The following is a 19,445-nucleotide window of genomic DNA, read 5'->3' on the forward strand; positions in this document are numbered from 1 at the left end:
TCTTGCAAGTGTATATTTTTTATGAATTGGAATATTGTTTGAGAAGGCAGGCATAATTATTTCTTCGCCATGTGGGCACTCCCTGACAAACTCTGGAGGCCAGTCTTGTTCAGCTAGAAGGATGTCATAGCCCTTGGACAGATTATCCCAAAATAGTCCCCATATTTTTCTAGTCTTATCCCCCTCTATACGCAATGTTATTTCATATATTTTATGAGGTTTGCTAACTCTGGTATCTGCAGTTTCCACCTGAATGTATTCATTCGTGTCCACTGTCTCCAGATGATTCATAAGGACTTTGCGAGCTATGCTCACTTCTGCTGCGCTGTCTAGCATTGTCTGAGCCCATTCTCCGTTTTTCAGCTGTGTCCTCAGTATTCTCGGCATTGTTGATTACTTTAATACTGGCTACCTTCTTTTTTGGAAATTGTAATTTTTTATTCAGATGAGCAGGTTCTTTGTCTTTGGACTTGACGTGCTCTTCCCTTTGTTCTGATCGTCCTCTTCTTTCCGATTTCTGCGAGGAAGTCTGAAAAGATTTAGAGGGACGTGTATCAATATCTTGATATCTATCAGGTTTCTTTATATTATCCCTATTTCTAAGGTTGTATTTTTTCACAGAGGGCTCACGTTGGGGAGACTTGCGTCCTTGGTCGGGAGATCTTTCTCTCTGCCAAGGAGACCTTCCTCTGGACTGGAATCTTTTTTCTTTAGGATTGGATTGTTTATTTCCATCCCAGCTCTTTTTTTGATTGTTTAAATTATTTTTTATAAATACCTTTTCAGGACTTTCAACTAGTTGGGGTTTCACTGGTATTCCACCCAAACTATCTCTTCCTAGTTCTCCATAGGATTTTTCTATGATTCTGGCAATTTCAGATGGTTGGTCTGCTATATTTGTCTCTTTTAACCTCTGGCGAATCGCCACATTTGCTGCTTCTCCCTTTATGTTGGCTAATAATATTGCCGAGACCTGCTTGAAATCTTTCAGTAATTTCATACCGAGAGTTAAGGCGGGTTCTGGACCGTATTCATCTTGAATCTGTTTTAACACATCTGGTATTACTGACATGGATGGTACACCATGTGTTTTTGTGTAAATGGAAGCAAAGACTGTTCCCCAAGTGTCACAGTCCTCCACATGTGGTGCGATTCCCATTGGAAGACAGATAGTCAGAATCCTATGTTTCTCAACAGGGGTGGTATCTGGAAACACCGCCTCTATTTGAGTGATTTTTTGTGCTAGCCAGAAAGGAATTTGTTCCTGTTTTGCGGGTACTTTACCTAGACAGGACTGTATGTTCTGTGGTGTAATTTTATTTGTGTTCCCCTGATGACTGGTCAGCTGTGGAATTTTAATTGCTGGTTGGATTGTTGAAGTCCGCATTACATATTGGACTAATTGTCTATGTATTTTTATTAATTGTTTTAGCTGTGTTAAAAGCTCTGGTGCAGGCATTTCTTCAATGTCTGGATGTGGTGTGTATCCGGCTAGGACCGGCCACGTTGCTCCTGGTCTACTTAGTGGACCGAGCCTGGTGATGTGATTATTATGTTTTAGGGCGCCATGAAACAAGAGCAGGTGCTCTTGGAATTTGAGTGGTATTTCCACTTCCTCAAAAGGAGTGTACTCATTAGGAAGGTTCCTCTATTTTGTAATAGTGGAAGTCCTTTGTTACAGCGTTTGCTGCTGGAAAGTTTATCCATGAATAGAATACCTCTGTCTGCCGATATTCGTGTGCCTCAATTACGAATATGACTGTACCACCTCTTGGTGTCAGTCCATTTTCTATAAGTTTTAAGGTTATAGATTTCCTTATGTTGACCGGGATGAGTATTGCATTTGGGTCATTTTCCAGCAGAGTATTGTCTGCTTCTAGGAGTTCAGCTGCTAGTCTAGCTGTCTCCCTTTCTTCTTCAGTGTCTGACATACTATTGTCAAGAAGATTATTTTATTTATTTGCAGATCAGGTTTCTATGGAAACAAAGATTATATGCACAATATTTTGGAACAGTGTATCCTTCAACGTTGAATAAACCAAGAACCATACATAGGAGTTTCCTCCTGCGAGGTTTGGCGGATATGACCTTTCACCCACTCCAGACGTCTTTGGAGTATTATGGGAAAAAAGGGGTCTGTGTGAAAAAGCACGACTGAGTTACTCTAATGTCTTGCGTTAGTTTTATCGCCTATCCAAACGTTGGGCGCCATGTAGTGTAGTTCCTATTATCCCAATAGGCTCTGCGCATTGGAATAATATCTTCAATAGTATAGACCTAGGGCAGAGGTTAACTAGGTCTTCTACCGACGATATTAGACTTAAAGTTTTGTGTTTGCCAGCTAGCTCAGAGTTCACTAGAAACTTTCTCGAATAGGCAAGGAGGATTTTAACCTCCCTGTATAGACAAGAAGGGATTTAGTTTCTGACAATCATAGAACATGACAACTTTGCTCTCCCCTAATCAAGAGTGTATCTCTAGAGTCGTGTGAAAACAATAGACAACTTATTTTACTCAGTCAGTACGTGCATTCTTAGTTTCACCAGTTTGTAGAGAAATAAGAGATGGGCGTGGTTCAATAAAAGATGTTATTTATTGATCAGTATCTTTTCTCATACAAGAGAAATGAATCGCTATTATTGCAATACTTGTAGTTAAGTAAAGTGCATACAGTAGAGACAGAATTATAAAATAATACTGTAAAAGCATTGATATGGTTTCTGAGCCATATGATACTTTAAAATGGATAAAATAGATACATACATATATAAATTTGAAGAAAGGATCCCAACCTGTCAATGGACGACAGGCTACGGCAGGGTGCAGACCTCAAGACGCCACATCAAACGGTCAAATAAGCTCAAAAACGTACCAACTCCAGTGAGTATGCAGGAAAAACGTTTTATTACAAAATGACGCGTTTCGCTCCACAAGGGAGCTTGTTCACATATGGACACTCAGAAAAAAATGTAAGTATATATATACAACATAGGGAGGGGCTTAATTCGGGGAACACGCCCAAAAGTAAAAATAGAAATAGTGCACAAAAGAGTATTATATTAAAGTAATACACGCATGACAGTAAGGTATAAACATGAAAAATGAGGCAGTTGCAAAAAGAACACTTGGTAACAGTCAAACATGTGGAAAAGAATAAAATAATTTGACACATGGTAGTAAATATAACATTGAAATGACTGGCAAAATACGCTCAGAGACAGGCTAAAAGAGTCGGAAATTCTAATAAAGGTACCACATTAGGCAACAAGCAAGTATAATGGCATAGTGCCAAATATCAATTGGGTGCCAAAAGAAGAAGAACCAGAAGGAGCAAAGGATTAGCCAATAATATAGAATTAACCGATAGTGTCAGAAAAGTCAAGACATAGTGCCAGGAATGAAAATAACCACATTACTGTTAGGAAATAGAGGACTGCCACATCAGCTATGAAACCCCACAATCATTTGAGTCATGCAATGCAAAAAAAGTGCTGAACGTAGGATACAAGTATACCTCAAATAATACAAAAAGTGGTTGTAGAAAAATAGAAAAGAAAACAAAACAAAAGGCCCAACCAAAAAATATGTTAAGTGATAAGAAGAAAAAGAGGAAAACAAGGGGAATAAAGTACGAGCCAAAAGAATAGGTACTGGATAGAGCAAGAGTTAAACTATCACTGATGCTGGGTCAAAAAACATTTTTTTTCATGGATCAAAAGAGCATCAGAACAAATAAACACAGATAAATTCAGGCCACAAAGTGCCACAGTAACTAGAACAAGAACCAATTTAGTCACAGTCTTAAGAAAGAAACAGATAGAAACCAAGACCAAAACCCAATATAGATCAAAATTAGAGGAAGTTTTTCAGATCCTCCGTCAGATTTAAACCATTTGGGGCCTTGGTGTCGAGTGACATGATAAGCTGGGATTCACGTTGTCTCAGTAGTTTTTCGCGGTCACCACCGCGACTCGGTTGGGGTACCGAACATAAAACAGTGTATTGTATGTCTTTCACTTTCTTCTCATGAAATGCCTCAAAGTGTCTAGCCACAGGGTAATTGCTGTCACTGTTAACAATGGCTCTAATATGTTGGAGTATTCTTTGGTGAACAGGCAGCTTAGTGCTACCAATGTACTCCAAGTTGCAAGTACATTTGAGCTTGTAGACAACAAACTCAGATCTGCAGGTTAGATACTCATTGATCAGGATGGGTACATCGCTGAACGCAGTGACATAGTGAGTGGTGTTGGTGGCAAAATTACAGGCACGACAAGATGTGCATTTAAAGAAGCCCATTTTGTTAATTTTGCTGGTTTTAGGTGGATTCTCAGGTGCTGCTCTATCCAGAGCATCACGCATAGAAGGCGCACGTCTAAATGTGATAATGGGTGTTTCAGGTAACAAGGGGCAAAGAGTAGAATCAGTCAGAATAATGGGCCATTCGGTGCCAATGATGCGCCTTATCTTACGCTCCTGTGAGCAGAAAGTAGTAATCAGTCTGACTGTACAACGAGAGGTATCCTGTGTGCTGTTAGTGCTAGCAGTGATGGAGTCGCTAGATGTAAGAAGCGAAGCACGATCCACTGATAAAGCCTTAGCTAACGCTTGATCGAGGATGGTTCTGGAATAACCTCTCTGTATGAAGCGCTGTCTAGATTCCTCAAGGCATGTGGTTAGAGACTTTTGACTAATCGTACTCAACTGGTGCTTCTAACCACGCCTACCCCAGTGTACCTGACCTAAGCCTAATACGTGGGCGGGAGTAGATAAGTAGCAGTTTAAGTTAAGTTTGTTTTGCCAAGGGACTGACTCGAGAATTCTCTGCAAGGGGTTATTCAGTTCTGTACCTGAGATCTAGAATGATGGAGGGCTGGTATCTCTTATCCCAGGTCTTGATATTCCAGCTGCCTGCGAGGGCTGCTTGGAAGCGCCGGAGCTGGATTTCTCGGCAGGAGAAAGGCAGCGTCTCGTTCTCAGCGCGTCAGGAAGGCGGGGCAGCGTCTGTGGGCTTCGCTCTCTGCTGGGCTCCTCAGCACGTCTCGCTGCTCCGATCTCGTCACCACCGCATGTGTTTGCTTAAGGCAATGTCGGTAATATTTATACCTGAAAGGTGCCGAGATTGACGTAAGGATGGACATATATACGTCAATAAGGATGTCATATGAACGGGCTCGTTCGCACATTCTTTTGCTGAAGTTCTCGGTGAAATCAAAACAATGGTTATGGGAATTTCCCACGTCGCTGTAGGTTTGATTTGTTTTGAGAACTCCGTATGCCTTATCAGGGGCTGGAGGAATATCGCTTGTCTAATTAGATGGCATGCGTTATGACCTAATCAGATAACGCGCTTCTGTGCCGTGGTGTGGCTTAATCAGATAACGGTTTTTGCACCGTTGGATGGCTGCTAGTTAATTATTAACCAAACCAGGGTCAGGAATAGGGGAATCGATACAGTACCTATAGGAATACATCACAGTGCAGTAGGTCTCATGTCTCTGTGGTGTGTTTGGAGAGTAAGGGGTTGTAGAGCATGCATGTGAGTGTGGTGTGGGTGGTGGTTGTCTGTGTGAGTATGTGGTCAGTTTGTGTGAGTGGGTGCTGGTTGGTGTTGGTGCAGGAGTGGTGGGTGTAAGGTGTGGTAGAGTGCATGAGAACTTGCGGGAGGCTGTGGAAAAGTAAATTTTGCCATGTTCTGTGTCCCTACGCCTCATCCATCATATGTTATGTGTGCATGACCAATATGCATATGTTATTCCCCATGTCCGATTAATGACGCAATTACAGTTGTGTCCACCTCTGGTATGTCATTTTCCAGTCCTCGTGAATACTACGAATATCAGGCCTATGTAAAGTAATGTTGCCACGTTTCTCAGTGTGCACGTTATTCCATTATAAAGTCCCCGTTTCCAGGCCTCAAAAGGGCCCGGACATCAGATTCAGCTCCTGTCTCCTGAAAGCCTCGCAGTGCCCGGTGCAGCCCGGCTCTGCCTCTGAGTCTGCCAAAAGTATGTTATAGTTCCAGCTATCAGTTCAGTCCTCCTTCTCTGCATTCCTAAGCTACTGAACTGCATCAATAGTTTCCGTCATTGTCTAGCCTATTCGGCTCCACGTTAGAGAAATACTGTATTAATGGTCATTTAATGTTCTTCATCACGCACTACATGTAGAATAATGCATGGTCCAGTCTCAGAGTCAAGTTAGCTTTTCCCCTTATGACTTCTAGTTTATATCAACATGTTCCCTAAACACCAGATACCAGATAGGGTTTAGGTACATGTCGCCCCGACCCTCCAGACTCTAGTCTCTGCTCCTAGCACAGAGTTCATAGCCCCCAGCTTCTCCTAGTAACACGTCATTGCCAGTTTTCGCGCACCACCAGGTTAGAGGTCCCGGCTCCTTAGGTAGCCCCCTCCTATGTTTCCGCCCATTCATGACATATTCTGTTACGTTTTCATCACATGCCTATGTATACTCCCAGTTACACCTACTTTTACTGTTATCTCTCGCGACTGCTACGCGTCACGCCTTCTGCTCCACCCACTGTTACGCCTACTGCAATGTAATGCTATGTGTTTGCGCTATGTATATAAGTCCATGTATTGTTATTAAAAGTTAGCGCGCTCATCCCAGATCAAGCCCCGGCAGCTGCTGGGCCCCAGTTGTCCTGCTGGGCCCTGTCACCTCTGTTCCTATGCAGGTTGTCCTGATCCTGTCCTTATGCTGTAATAAACCTGCAGAAACTCCTACTACCTCGAATCTTGACTCTTATTTTATTGAGCTATCTGTTATTCATTCATTCATTCAAAAATAGATCCGGTATTATTTATTTATATACCACATAATGGCGCCCGAACAGGGACTTGCCCTTTCCCCACGCGTCGGTGAAGCCACGCCGACCCCCTGACCCTCTGCAGTCGTGACGGAACCATACCGTGCACTGGCAGATATTTCTGCTCCAAGTATCCCTCAGGCCCACGGAGGAGACGGAGGAGGCGGTCCAGCATCCAAACGAGACGGTGGAGGAACGCGGCGAGTCCCGACCAGAGCCCAAGCCGAGAGTCCAAGGTCCGAGGTATCCGGAGGCCCACCTGTAACTGAAGTCCGAAGTTCGTCGTCCGTCGTCCAGTCCAGTCCGAGGCCTTCCGTTCCGTGCTGCCCGGTGAGTACCATTGCTGGGGTAGTATCTAGACAGGACCAATCTAAATTGACTCCTGGTCCGTGGGTTGGTGGTGCCCAGACTCACAAACGAAGTGTTCACCTAGGTGGATACGGGTCTTGATGCGTTCCTTTATGGGACCGGTATGTTCCGTACTGTTACAGCAGTGCATCCAGTAACTCTAGTCTGTTCCGTTCTCGAGAAATTCTGTTCTATTTCTGTTCTCAGTATTTCAGGTAATATTCTGTTCGAACTGTTATTTATAATGTTCTTTATGTATTTTAATGTTGTGGTATGAGTGCGACGTGATTTCGTGTTTTCATTGTGTATTGTATTGTGTCCAGATTACAGTTCAGTCATGCCGCTCTTTTCCAAGTTACGTCAGTTAAAAACTAGAAAGGGTTTATTAGAAGAAGCAGTTCCTGTCCCGCCTAGGGACAGTCCAGGTCACTTTATGTATCAGAAACATGGCATAAGCGCCATAATGTATCTAGATTTATGGGTAGAGTATACCAAACAGTTAGAAGAAAAGTATAGATGGCCCGTATCGGGTACATGGGATGCCGAATGTATCATGCGAGTAGAAGAAGCATTATGGAAAAAGAAAGCCAGACAGTCACAGAAAGATGCCATCGAGTTATGGCGTAAGGAAGCTCATAGAAGGACCGAGAAAGAAGTCAGAAAGTCAGAGTTAAGTAGAGAATCCCAGGAACGAGCCCAAGAAAGAGAATTAATCGAGATAGGTGAACGAGTCAAAACCGAACAGTCAGACAGACAGAGGCATGCCCTTATTAAGGGTATGTATCCTCTCCTTGCCGAAGGTTTGCCAAAAGCGACCCCAGAGGCATCCAGTAATTTCCCGCCACCATTAGTTCCGACCAAGCTACGTCATAAACCGACCGCAGCTGATATTTTTATTTCGTCCTACTTGGACGACACAGTCCCAGAATATGCAAATCCTGTTCGCGCTCCGCCAGTCCCTGTAAATCAGGCACTTCCCGCTCCTCCAGACACCGGGGTGCCCTTAACAGCTCCCCCGGTCCAGTCCGCCATACAAGTCCAGCCCACGTTACAACTACCGACCCTGTCAGCACGAAGAATGTCAATCGACGATTCCAGTTTAGGGGCCGCAGGAGGAGGTCTTCCTCAAACCCCGCCGCCACACAAGCGTTTAACATTACTCGAATTACATGCTCAAGCGTTACAGCGCACGCCCAAACATCAGTCTGTTACAGAAATCAGACAAACCCTTAACGAATGTGTCTATGATCCAGTTCCAGGCGAATATAATATGGTTTTATACTCCTTACGTGTAAGGAGAGTGACCGAGTATCTAGTCACCTTACCGAATATGAAAGAAGATCTAGACAGAATATATCGTTTCATCCGTACAGGGGATGATCCAGAAAGTATTGGCGAGATTATGTCTCAAAGGAAAGCTGAGATCCAGCTCATGATATTAAAGTTCCTGATCAATTGTCTAATAAGAGAACAAGATTACCCGTCTAAAGATCCCGCCGAAATGAGGATCCTGACAAGGTGGAGTGATAATATAGCCGAGGGTAAGCACAAGACCGTCGGTGCCATGGAGAGTATGTACAAGAAAATCCGTAAAGAAATAATAAAGATACACGAACAGCGTAAAGCAGCACAAGTAAGCGAGAAAGAAAGTATCTCTGATCCTGAAGAGGAAGAGAACGAGAATTCCGCCAGAATAGCGTATGTAGGAAAACCTAGATTTCCGGATCGCCATTTACGCCTAGAACCCAAGTCTATTTTTCATCATCCAGCACCAGAACAAGGTTCTCTAGAACAAGTATTTCAAGCTACCGATCACATTCTGAAATCACGAATCGGTTATAGTGAGTTAAGTACCATGCATGAACAAGAACTAGCCCGATCAGCAGTCCGATGGATTACTGATTCTACCACTTTTCCAGACGAAATAGTGGCACAAATGTTTCTGAAACTGCCCCCAGCCGAGCAACGACTGGTGGGTATGTATATGATCCAGCACCTCATTACTCTGTATGAGGATCAACATTCTGATCCAGGTCCGTTACACGATATCCTGAACGAGTTACTCCAGTATAGATGGAGAGGTCTAGGTACCGATTTAATTAGTGTCATTCTAGAACAGCGCCACAAATATAGAACGTTCCTGAACCCGCATTTTGTTCATGTCTCACCCCCAGAAAGTAAATCATTCTACATAGACAGACAGAATCCGTTACGAGAAGTCCACCCAGTCCAAGGGGCGGGTGGCGTAATGCAACGAGTGTTTGTATACACTCCGATTTCCAAGATGGAACTCCTTGAAATGAAGAAATTAATTCCTTGTCATGACAAAGATCCAGCAGGGTTCCATAGAGAATTAAAAGACATGCTCCGTATGGGAGAATACACTTACCCAGATATCATTAAAATGTTAAAGGTTCTGTTACCCGCAGGGGTGTATGAAAAGTTGAAGGAAAAAGAATGGGAGGTGGGAGAGAAAAAGATCGATTGGGCAGCTCTAGAAGCTGAAGACAAGGCACGAGTACCAGGTACCGGTCTTGGAGATAAATGTAAAGAATTACCAGAATTATTGATTCAAGTTTTACCCAGATTATTGACAACAAGAAAAGAAGACTGGGATGCAATCTCAGCCTGTAAACAGAAACAAGATGAAGATATTAGTGATTTTTATTCTAGATTTGAAAAATGTTTCAGTATCAACAGTGGTCTCAAGACAAGTAGTGAGTCATACCCTCATCTTTTTGTTACTAAATTAGTCGAGAATTCAAGTCCACAAATTAAAAACCGAGTTTTGAAAGTCGAAAGCACCTGGCAAGCAAATACTCCGTCCCAGATGCTCCAGATGCTCCAGTATCACCAGAATAGAATCAGGGAAGAGCAAGAACACGAAAGAAAACGTATGAAAGACACGAAAATGAAAGTGCTAGTTGCACAATCTGTTCCTCAAGACAGTCAGAAGAGGGGTCCGAATCAAGCCAGTCATCCTGCAGCTCCCGTTAAAGGGAACTGCAACTACTGTAAACAGCCAGGTCATTTTATAAACGAGTGTGCAGTTCTGAAACACAACATAGCTACTGGTAAGACTAAAGAAAGACCACGTCCGCCTAGACAAGAACAAGTTTCACAGACTTCTCAGCCACCACAGAATGCACAACAGACAGTTACAGTACCGCAGCCCATTGCTGCAACACAGCATGTCACATCGCAGATGTACCAGTATGCGCAGTCTGAGTATCCAGAGTACCAGCCATATTCATGAAACAGCCTAGAGAGGGAGGTAGGCTTGCCTCTCATCGAGATACCTGTAGATCAAGAAGGTCCCTATGTTCATAGTCAAGTATTAGGGAAAGACAGAAAGTTTTTGATCGATACAGGGGCAAGTAGGACCACAATTAGTCATGCCGAAGTTCCAGGGGCTCCGCTCTCAGGCTCAAGAAATGTTTCCCTTGGGTTTTCAGGAAAGCCAATAGTTAATGAGATTTCCAAGCCAGTTACTCTAGAAGTAGGTCCATTGTCCCGTACTACTGATCTGTTACTTACTAAGTCATGTCCAGAAAACCTATTAGGCATTAAGACACTGAAAGAGTTAGGTGCAGTTATTTGCTGTTCCCCAGAGGGAATACGTCTGTTCCTACGTGACTTTAAGGGTCACTATGAATTACGAGATTTTGATTCAAGATTGTCTAATGTTCCACAGCATTTATGGGCGCAAGGTCCAACTGATGTAGGTTACATGCAAATCACACCCCATCGTGTGACTCTCAAACCAGGTGTAGTGTTACCCCGAATCAGACAGTACAGATTGCCACCTGAGGCTGTAGCAGCCTTATCCAAAATTATTGACGAGCTCATGGCTCAAGGAGTAGTTGTAGAAACTGACTCCAATGTATGCAATTCTCCGATCATTCCAGTCATGAAACGTACTGATCCAAATGCACCCCCGGTATATCGATTAGTGATTGATTTACGAGAACTTAATAAATGTATTATTCCTCAGTACCCAGTTGTCCCAGACATTTCTTCCCTGTTAACAGCCATTGATTCCGAAGCCATGTTCTTCACTGTCATAGACCTTAAGAATGCATTTTTTAGTGTTCCAATTCATCCAGACAGCCAGTTTCTTTTCGGATTTTGTTTAAATGGAAGGAGCTATATGTTTACACGCGCTCCTCAAGGTTTCACAGAAAGTCCTAGTATTTACAGTCAAGCACTCAAGAGACAACTAGACAACATTCACATGCCAACTGACACTGCCCTGCTCCAGTATGTCGATGATCTCCTGATCACGGCCCGTTCTGAACGTGCATGCGAGCGAGCATCACTTACAGTCTTGTATTTCCTTGCCGAGATGGGGCACAAGGTGTCACCTTCGAAGCTTCAATTCTGTGTCCAGCAAGTGGTATACTTAGGGCACTTGCTGTCCAAGAGGGGTAGGCAGTTGACACCAGACCGTATCCAGTTAATAGCGAGTCTTCCCCAGCCCAGAACCCAGAAGGAGGTACGTGCCTTTATCGGCCTCACTTCTTATTGTAGACAATGGATTCCCCAGTATGCATTTCTAGCCAAGCCACTGATACAGTTAACGACACAGGAGGCAGCCGTATCGACTGTCCTCCCTTGGACATCTGAACATACACTTAGTTTCAACGAGTTAAAGAAAGCCCTATGCCAAGCTCCAGTTCTAGCTACACCGAACTACAGTAAGCCTTTTACACTTTTCGTTACTGAACGTGAAGGTACAGCATTATCTGTTCTCACACAAGATCAAGCAGGACAGTACAAGCCCTGTGCTTATTTTTCGAGCACATTAGATCCAGTCGCCCAGGCGTTGCCTGCGTGCCTCAAGTCAGTTGCAGCCACAGCACTAGCAATCAGACAAAGTGATTCCATAGTTTTAGGGCATTCCCTGACAGTACAAGTCCCACATTCAGTAGAAGTTCTTTTAAACCGAACACAAACACAGCACTTGACAATTGCACGTTTAACAGGTTATGAATTGACACTGTTCCAGCCACACATAGAAATTAGACGCTGCAACGTTCTGAATCCTGCTACACTGTTACCATCAGTTAATTCAAATCCAGACCCACATGATTGTGTGGAAGTAGTCAACATTACGACAAAGCCAAGACAAGACCTGACAGATATTCCGTTACCAGATCCCGACCTGACACTTTATGTGGATGGTTCATGTATGAGAACTAGTACAGGAGAACTAGTCGCCGCGTATGCAGTGACTACTGACACTGAAGTTATCGAGACACACCGTATTGATACTCTGTCCGCTCAAGCAGCAGAGCTAGTCGCTCTGACACAAGCCTGTATACACGCCAAGAACCTGAAAGTTAATGTTTACACAGATTCACGTTACGCATTCGGAGTTGTACACGACTTCGGAGTGCTCTGGCAGGAGAGAGGTTTCATGACTTCTCATGGAACCAAGATTCAACATGGTCTCCTTATTCAGGCCCTGTTAGATGCCATACATTTACCGACATCTATTGCCATCATGAAATGCAAAGCACATACGAAAGTTACTGACATTATTTCCCAAGGTAATGATCTAGCAGACCGCACAGCCAAGCTTACAGCACAGACTCCAGACATTCCAGTTAACATGACACATACTCCAGATCCGATTACATGCATGACAGTTAAGGACCCTACTCAAGATGTCATAGATATCCAGTTACATGCTACTTCCGAAGAAATCAAGAAATGGTCTGAACAAGGAGGGGTCCAGACAGATCAAGGATGGTTAACGAAGGGTAGAGCCACATGGTTTCTCCCCGATTCTATGGTTCAAGTCATTATCAATACCGCACATAGTCCAGCACATTTAGGAGAAAAAGCTATGTTAGACAGTATCCAGAACATTTGGTTCAACAAGCATTTACGAGCTGCAGCCAAACAGAAAGTCCGTACCTGTATGATATGTTGTCAGTTTAATCCAGGTAAAAGTGTTCCGGTGGAACAAGGTGGTTTCCAGCCCCCTGACCACCCTTTTGAGGTCCTCCAGATGGATTATATTCAGATGGAGCGATGTCGAGGTTTCAAGTATGTCCTTGTAGTTGTATGCGCTTTGTCCAGGTGGACAGAAGCATATCCAGTCCCAGATTACACAGCCGCGACCACTGCCCAGCAGTTGGTTCGTGAATTTTTCCCTAGATATGGACTCCCTAGAGTCGTATATTCTGATAACGGTCAGCCATTCTCCTCAGAGTTAATGAAGCACGTTTCCCTTTTGTTAGGGTACCAGTGGAAGTTCCATTGTGTACGCCATCCTGAAGCAGCCGGTCTAGTCGAGAGACATAATCAGACTCTGAAAATCCGCATAGCCAAAGTATGTAAAGAAAAAGGTGTGGACTGGCTAGTAGCTCTGCCAGTTGCTTTGTTTTATATGCGCATGGTTGCACATTCCAGATCAGGTCTGTCCCCGTACGAGGTCGTATTCGGACGCCCCCCTAATATGTGGGGTACTCCTAGACCCCGAAGTATTACCGATGTTTCATGTAATATGCTGACAGATTACCTAGCTTCCTTGATGTCTGCCCTCAACTCATGTCGTTCACAGGTTGCTGCCGCATTTCCAGACAATACCGAGGTGGCACCGCATGAAATCGTTCCAGGTTCCCTAGTGATGGTCCGGAATTTCGACAGATCAAGTCCGCTGGAACCACGTTGGAAGGAGCCCCGTCAGGTCCTCTTGACCACCCGTACTGCCGTCAAGTTGGAAGGCAGAAAAGGATGGGTCCATCTTTCTCATATTAAACTTTTCAATGGATTGAAACCCGTTTCTAAAAACATTTCCCAGGATTCCCAGGATTTTAAAAACTGTCAAAACATTGTTTTAAAGGACTGTCCCGCAAAAGACATTATTACAACCCCTCCCTTGTTAGAGAAAACTCCGCAACAGGAGTATAAGTTAAAGCTCAGGTCTAGTAAAATAAGTCAGTCAGTTTGATTGTATAAGTCCTCCCCTAGGTGAAACGGTTAGACTGTTTCTGACATGTATAAAATAGACCCCCATAGTGAGAGAGTCAGTCGAAGTTCAATTCAATGTATCGTTTTTCTGAGTTTCGTATTATTCATTAGCATTTTGATTTCCTGCACCAGCTATGCGTTCTATCTGTATTTTCCAGTTCCTCATGTAAATATGTCTGCTAATGCTACAGTAGAGCACACGTTTAGTGATCTGCCTCCTCACGAATATTCATACCGCCTCGCTATGCGCAACAACTCATTTATCCGTATGTTACATTACTCACACCAGACCAGCAATGCCACTAATTGTTGGGTGTGTGGTCGACTCCCCCCTTTCCAGACACCGAAGGGAGTTCTGCCACTCTTTCCTTATCCATTCTCACACAATGGTTCGTGTGGAGCATGGTCCACGTTAACGTCATCCTCAACAGATATGTCTTTTCTTAACAGTACATGTTTTCCAGACAAGAAAGGTCTCCCCCACAGAACAGGTTTAGATCTAGAAAATGAAGTATATAATTTAGGTAATTATTCGTCGAATTTCATGGTCCTGATCGTTCAGTCTGATACTACTCCAGACTTACCTGCTATTTCAGTACTACCTGTAAAAGGCGAATTATGTGTCCGTAGTTATGGTTCCATACATGTAGGTCATAGTGAATGTACTACTGTTATCCAGTATAGTGACAGTGGGAAATCTGTTTTCAAAGCTTCACGTCATTCTTATTTTATTTGTGGTCAAACCGCATATGTTCGTCTGCCCCTCGATTGGGAGGGAACCTGTTACATTGCCTTCCTACTGCCACCTGTTTTCCTAGCCCCATCTGATTATCACAGAAACACACATCTAGTACACATTAGACATAGAAGGGAGTCCCCAATTGTCGATTATACTGAAACTACTCTAGAACAGTATACAGATTTCAATAAAGGTTTCTTCTTCTTTGTAGGACCTGTCCAGAATAGTAGACTGATCCGTAGGTTAACAAGAACCCTTGAAGCTGTAGTAAATGAGACTGCCTCTGCTCTAGGTAACTTAACCGAAGAACAATCTGCTATGAGATTTGTCGTTTTGCAAAATCGTCTCGTCCTTGACGTCATACTGGCCGATAGGGGCGGGGCCTGTAGAGTCATCGGATCTAGTTGCTGTATTTTCATTCCAAATAACGCGCCGTCTGTTTATTCAGCTATAACCAGACTCCATAAAATTGCCCATCTGTTACACCAAGATCCAGGCACCTGGACATGGTCCGGTTGGTTCTGGAATATAATTTCCGCATGGGGATGGAAGGTCCTGTCCTTTCTAGGTATTGCAGTAGCGATCATATTTAGCTGCTGCCTCTGTATACAATGTGGCCCTGCGATTTGCAGCATTTGTGCTACCTCTTGTATTCCTAGTCCCAAGCCCCGTTCTAAATCCCGTTCCAAGACAATTCGAGACGAGCAAATGGTACTGTATGAAATGATAGATGGTATCATGAAAATTGATGTTTCCTGATGGAAACGTAGTGACAAGGAGGGAATGTGGAAAAGTAAATTTTGCCATGTTCTGTGTCCCTACGCCTCATCCATCATATGTTATGTGTGCATGACCAATATGCATATGTTATTCCCCATGTCCGATTAATGACGCAATTACAGTTGTGTCCACCTCTGGTATGTCATTTTCCAGTCCTCGTGAATACTACGAATATCAGGCCTATGTAAAGTAATGTTGCCACGTTTCTCAGTGTGCACGTTATTCCATTATAAAGTCCCCGTTTCCAGGCCTCAAAAGGGCCCGGACATCAGATTCAGCTCCTGTCTCCTGAAAGCCTCGCAGTGCCCGGTGCAGCCCGGCTCTGCCTCTGAGTCTGCCAAAAGTATGTTATAGTTCCAGCTATCAGTTCAGTCCTCCTTCTCTGCATTCCTAAGCTACTGAACTGCATCAATAGTTTCCGTCATTGTCTAGCCTATTCGGCTCCACGTTAGAGAAATACTGTATTAATGGTCATTTAATGTTCTTCATCACGCACTACATGTAGAATAATGCATGGTCCAGTCTCAGAGTCAAGTTAGCTTTTCCCCTTATGACTTCTAGTTTATATCAACATGTTCCCTAAACACCAGATACCAGATAGGGTTTAGGTACATGTCGCCCCGACCCTCCAGACTCTAGTCTCTGCTCCTAGCACAGAGTTCATAGCCCCCAGCTTCTCCTAGTAACACGTCATTGCCAGTTTTCGCGCACCACCAGGTTAGAGGTCCCGGCTCCTTAGGTAGCCCCCTCCTATGTTTCCGCCCATTCATGACATATTCTGTTACGTTTTCATCACATGCCTATGTATACTCCCAGTTACACCTACTTTTACTGTTATCTCTCGCGACTGCTACGCGTCACGCCTTCTGCTCCACCCACTGTTACGCCTACTGCAATGTAATGCTATGTGTTTGCGCTATGTATATAAGTCCATGTATTGTTATTAAAAGTTAGCGCGCTCATCCCAGATCAAGCCCCGGCAGCTGCTGGGCCCCAGTTGTCCTGCTGGGCCCTGTCACCTCTGTTCCTATGCAGGTTGTCCTGATCCTGTCCTTATGCTGTAATAAACCTGCAGAAACTCCTACTACCTCGAATCTTGACTCTTATTTTATTGAGCTATCTGTTATTCATTCATTCATTCAAAAATAGATCCGGTATTATTTATTTATATACCACAAGGCGCATGTGAAAGCTTCTTCCATGTTGTGTGGTGCAGTTAGGTAGCAGAAGTACGGTGAGCAGTAGCTGGGGTTGAGAGCATGGAGGAGTGCAACAGGATAGCGGTGGGTAGGATGAGAACTAGGTTTCCTGGTGCTGATTTCTGAGGATTCCATCTTCCAGGCTTTCGTTGAAGGATGGGAAAAGGTTTATCCCCATGGATGCAAGTGCCTTGGGGCTGGATGCTGTGTTATCTCAGGTGGAAGGACTGACTAAAAATACAATTTAATTTGTATCAAGAACTAACAGCCAGATTCATCAAGCCAAAATCGGCTCGCAAAGGGCCAGATTCTGAGAATCTGGCTCTTTGCGAGCGCTATTTTTGAATTTGGGATTCATCATCCCAAATGCAAAAATCGCAATTCTAGAAATCGCTAAATTGCGAATAATTGCATTTAAGGAATCTAAATTTGAGATTCCTTAAATGCAATTCATGAACCATTTTATAATTGCGAATTTGCAATCTGGGGCCACTATTTACCGTGAAGTCTAACTACGTGGTAAATAGCGAAAACTTTGAAAAATGTACTTTAGTGCATTTTTCTAAGTTGTATGTTACACACACACATGTCCTCTGGACATATGTGTGCGCAACACCAGTGTACATTACCATTTCATGGGGGCTACAGGGTGTCCTTTGGACCCATAGGAATGAATGAGAAAGCCATTCCTTATTTGCGATTAGCAATTAGCGAAACGCAAATAAGGAAGCAGTAGAAATCGCAAAAATATTGCGATTTCTACATGCATCCCGTTTTGCGAGTCTTTAATAGCGATTCCTTAAAAATCGCTATTAAGGACTCGCAAAACAGGACTTTGATGAATCTGGGGGATAGAGCCTTGGAATATAAGCATTCTATTATTAAGAAAAATATGTTGACATGCATGTGGAGTGCCAAGAAGTTGAAAGCATATGTTTGGAGAAGCACTTTTATAACCAAAACAGACCACAGACCTCTTCTCTGCATTTTTTCAGGAACCTAAGTGAAGAAGTCAGCAGGAAGATTGGCTAGATTTGCTACAAAACTGCTTGAATACCATTTACAAAAGTAGTGGATCCCTGGTGTAAAGAACATATAGGCTTACAGCTGTTCAAGGTGATTTTCTTTTACATAGTTTTATATAGCGCAAACTTTACCCAGTATCGGGTATCAGAGTGCTTTACATAGCACCAGTTGCGTTACATGAGGACACGTTCATTTTTGTTAGGCACAGGAAGATTCAGTGAATTTCCCAGAATCACAGGATGTTCAGTGTCATTGCCGAGATGTGAACCCGGTTCCCCAGATTCGAGGTCGACCGCCCTAGCCCTTAGGCCAACTCCTCTCCCCAGTTACCTGTTCAGGAGGAGTGTAGCGATCCCACTGATGATCCAGATGAATGTATCATAGCAAGATGTGATTTAAACTAATCAGTGTCTGTAAATGAAGTCTGACTTATTTTGTGACCTTGTGTTACAGGAAGTGCTTGACTATTTATTTAATGTTTGTCCCAGAGAAAGCTCAGTCCATAAGGTAATACAACCTTTTAGAGAGGTCGCCAAAGAATTTTCTGAAATTAATGGTTTATTGCTTTGAGGGGGTCGTTTGTTTCGCTCATATAAGCTACGCCAAAAGATTTTGGAGGTTGCGCGTAATTGCCATTTGGGCAAAACTCTTGCAAAAGAAAGTATTGGTGGCTCAGGATGGATGTTGAAATTGAAAGATGAACAAAGTTACCTATAAGTGACAATCATTTAGATATTTCTTCACCTCCGGAGACACGGGTATCTATCCCTGACAGAGCATGACCTTTTCAAGTATTATCCCCACATCTACGCTACAGGATGGCATTAGTCAATCATTAATCTCATGGAGTTGAATTCAGGTTCTTGTTTGACCCTACCTCTCAGACTGTAGTCCTCTTCCCTCAAGTGTGATTATTTTTGGACAAGAGTGGTGTGAAACACATCAGAACTCCATTGAATTAACCTCAAAGTAACAGCACCGTCAAGCGTTTCAACTGTGTAATGGTTGCATGTGTTCAGAGTGCTGTGAGGAGGCATTCCTGAGACTGTGTGTGACTTATTGTAGGCGTACAAGACAACGCACCCAAGTGACAATAGGGAAATCGCTTTTTGAGCTTACACATGGAAAGAAAACTGGGTCTGGTCTATATCCCACATTGCTTGTTTCACATAAACATTACACAGTTTATTTCCCTAGAGTTTGGGGAGAGGTCAAAGTTGTGAAGATTGAAGAAGCACAAATGTATTACTCCTCAGTTTATTGTGGGTGGCATGGTCAGAATAATGGAGAGAGAAGTTGTTTAAGTTTTGCAATACTGTTCAAGTGTTGGATGTGTCTGGGTATGCCGTTTTGGTGGAGGGCGGACAAAGGTGGCATTCTAGCAGAGTGGCCAAACTGTTTTAAATCAAAGGTGGAATGCTCTTTTGTGCCTGGAATTATAGACTGCTTGCATCTCAGCACCAATTGAGTACTAAAAGTGCACCTGAACCCCTGAAAGATAATTTCTTGGTATCAGGCGTGTAGCCAGGAAAAAAGCATA

This window comes from Lissotriton helveticus, chromosome 3_2, assembly GCF_964261635.1.
Source record: "Lissotriton helveticus chromosome 3_2, aLisHel1.1, whole genome shotgun sequence".
Taxonomy (NCBI): domain Eukaryota; kingdom Metazoa; phylum Chordata; class Amphibia; order Caudata; family Salamandridae; genus Lissotriton; species Lissotriton helveticus.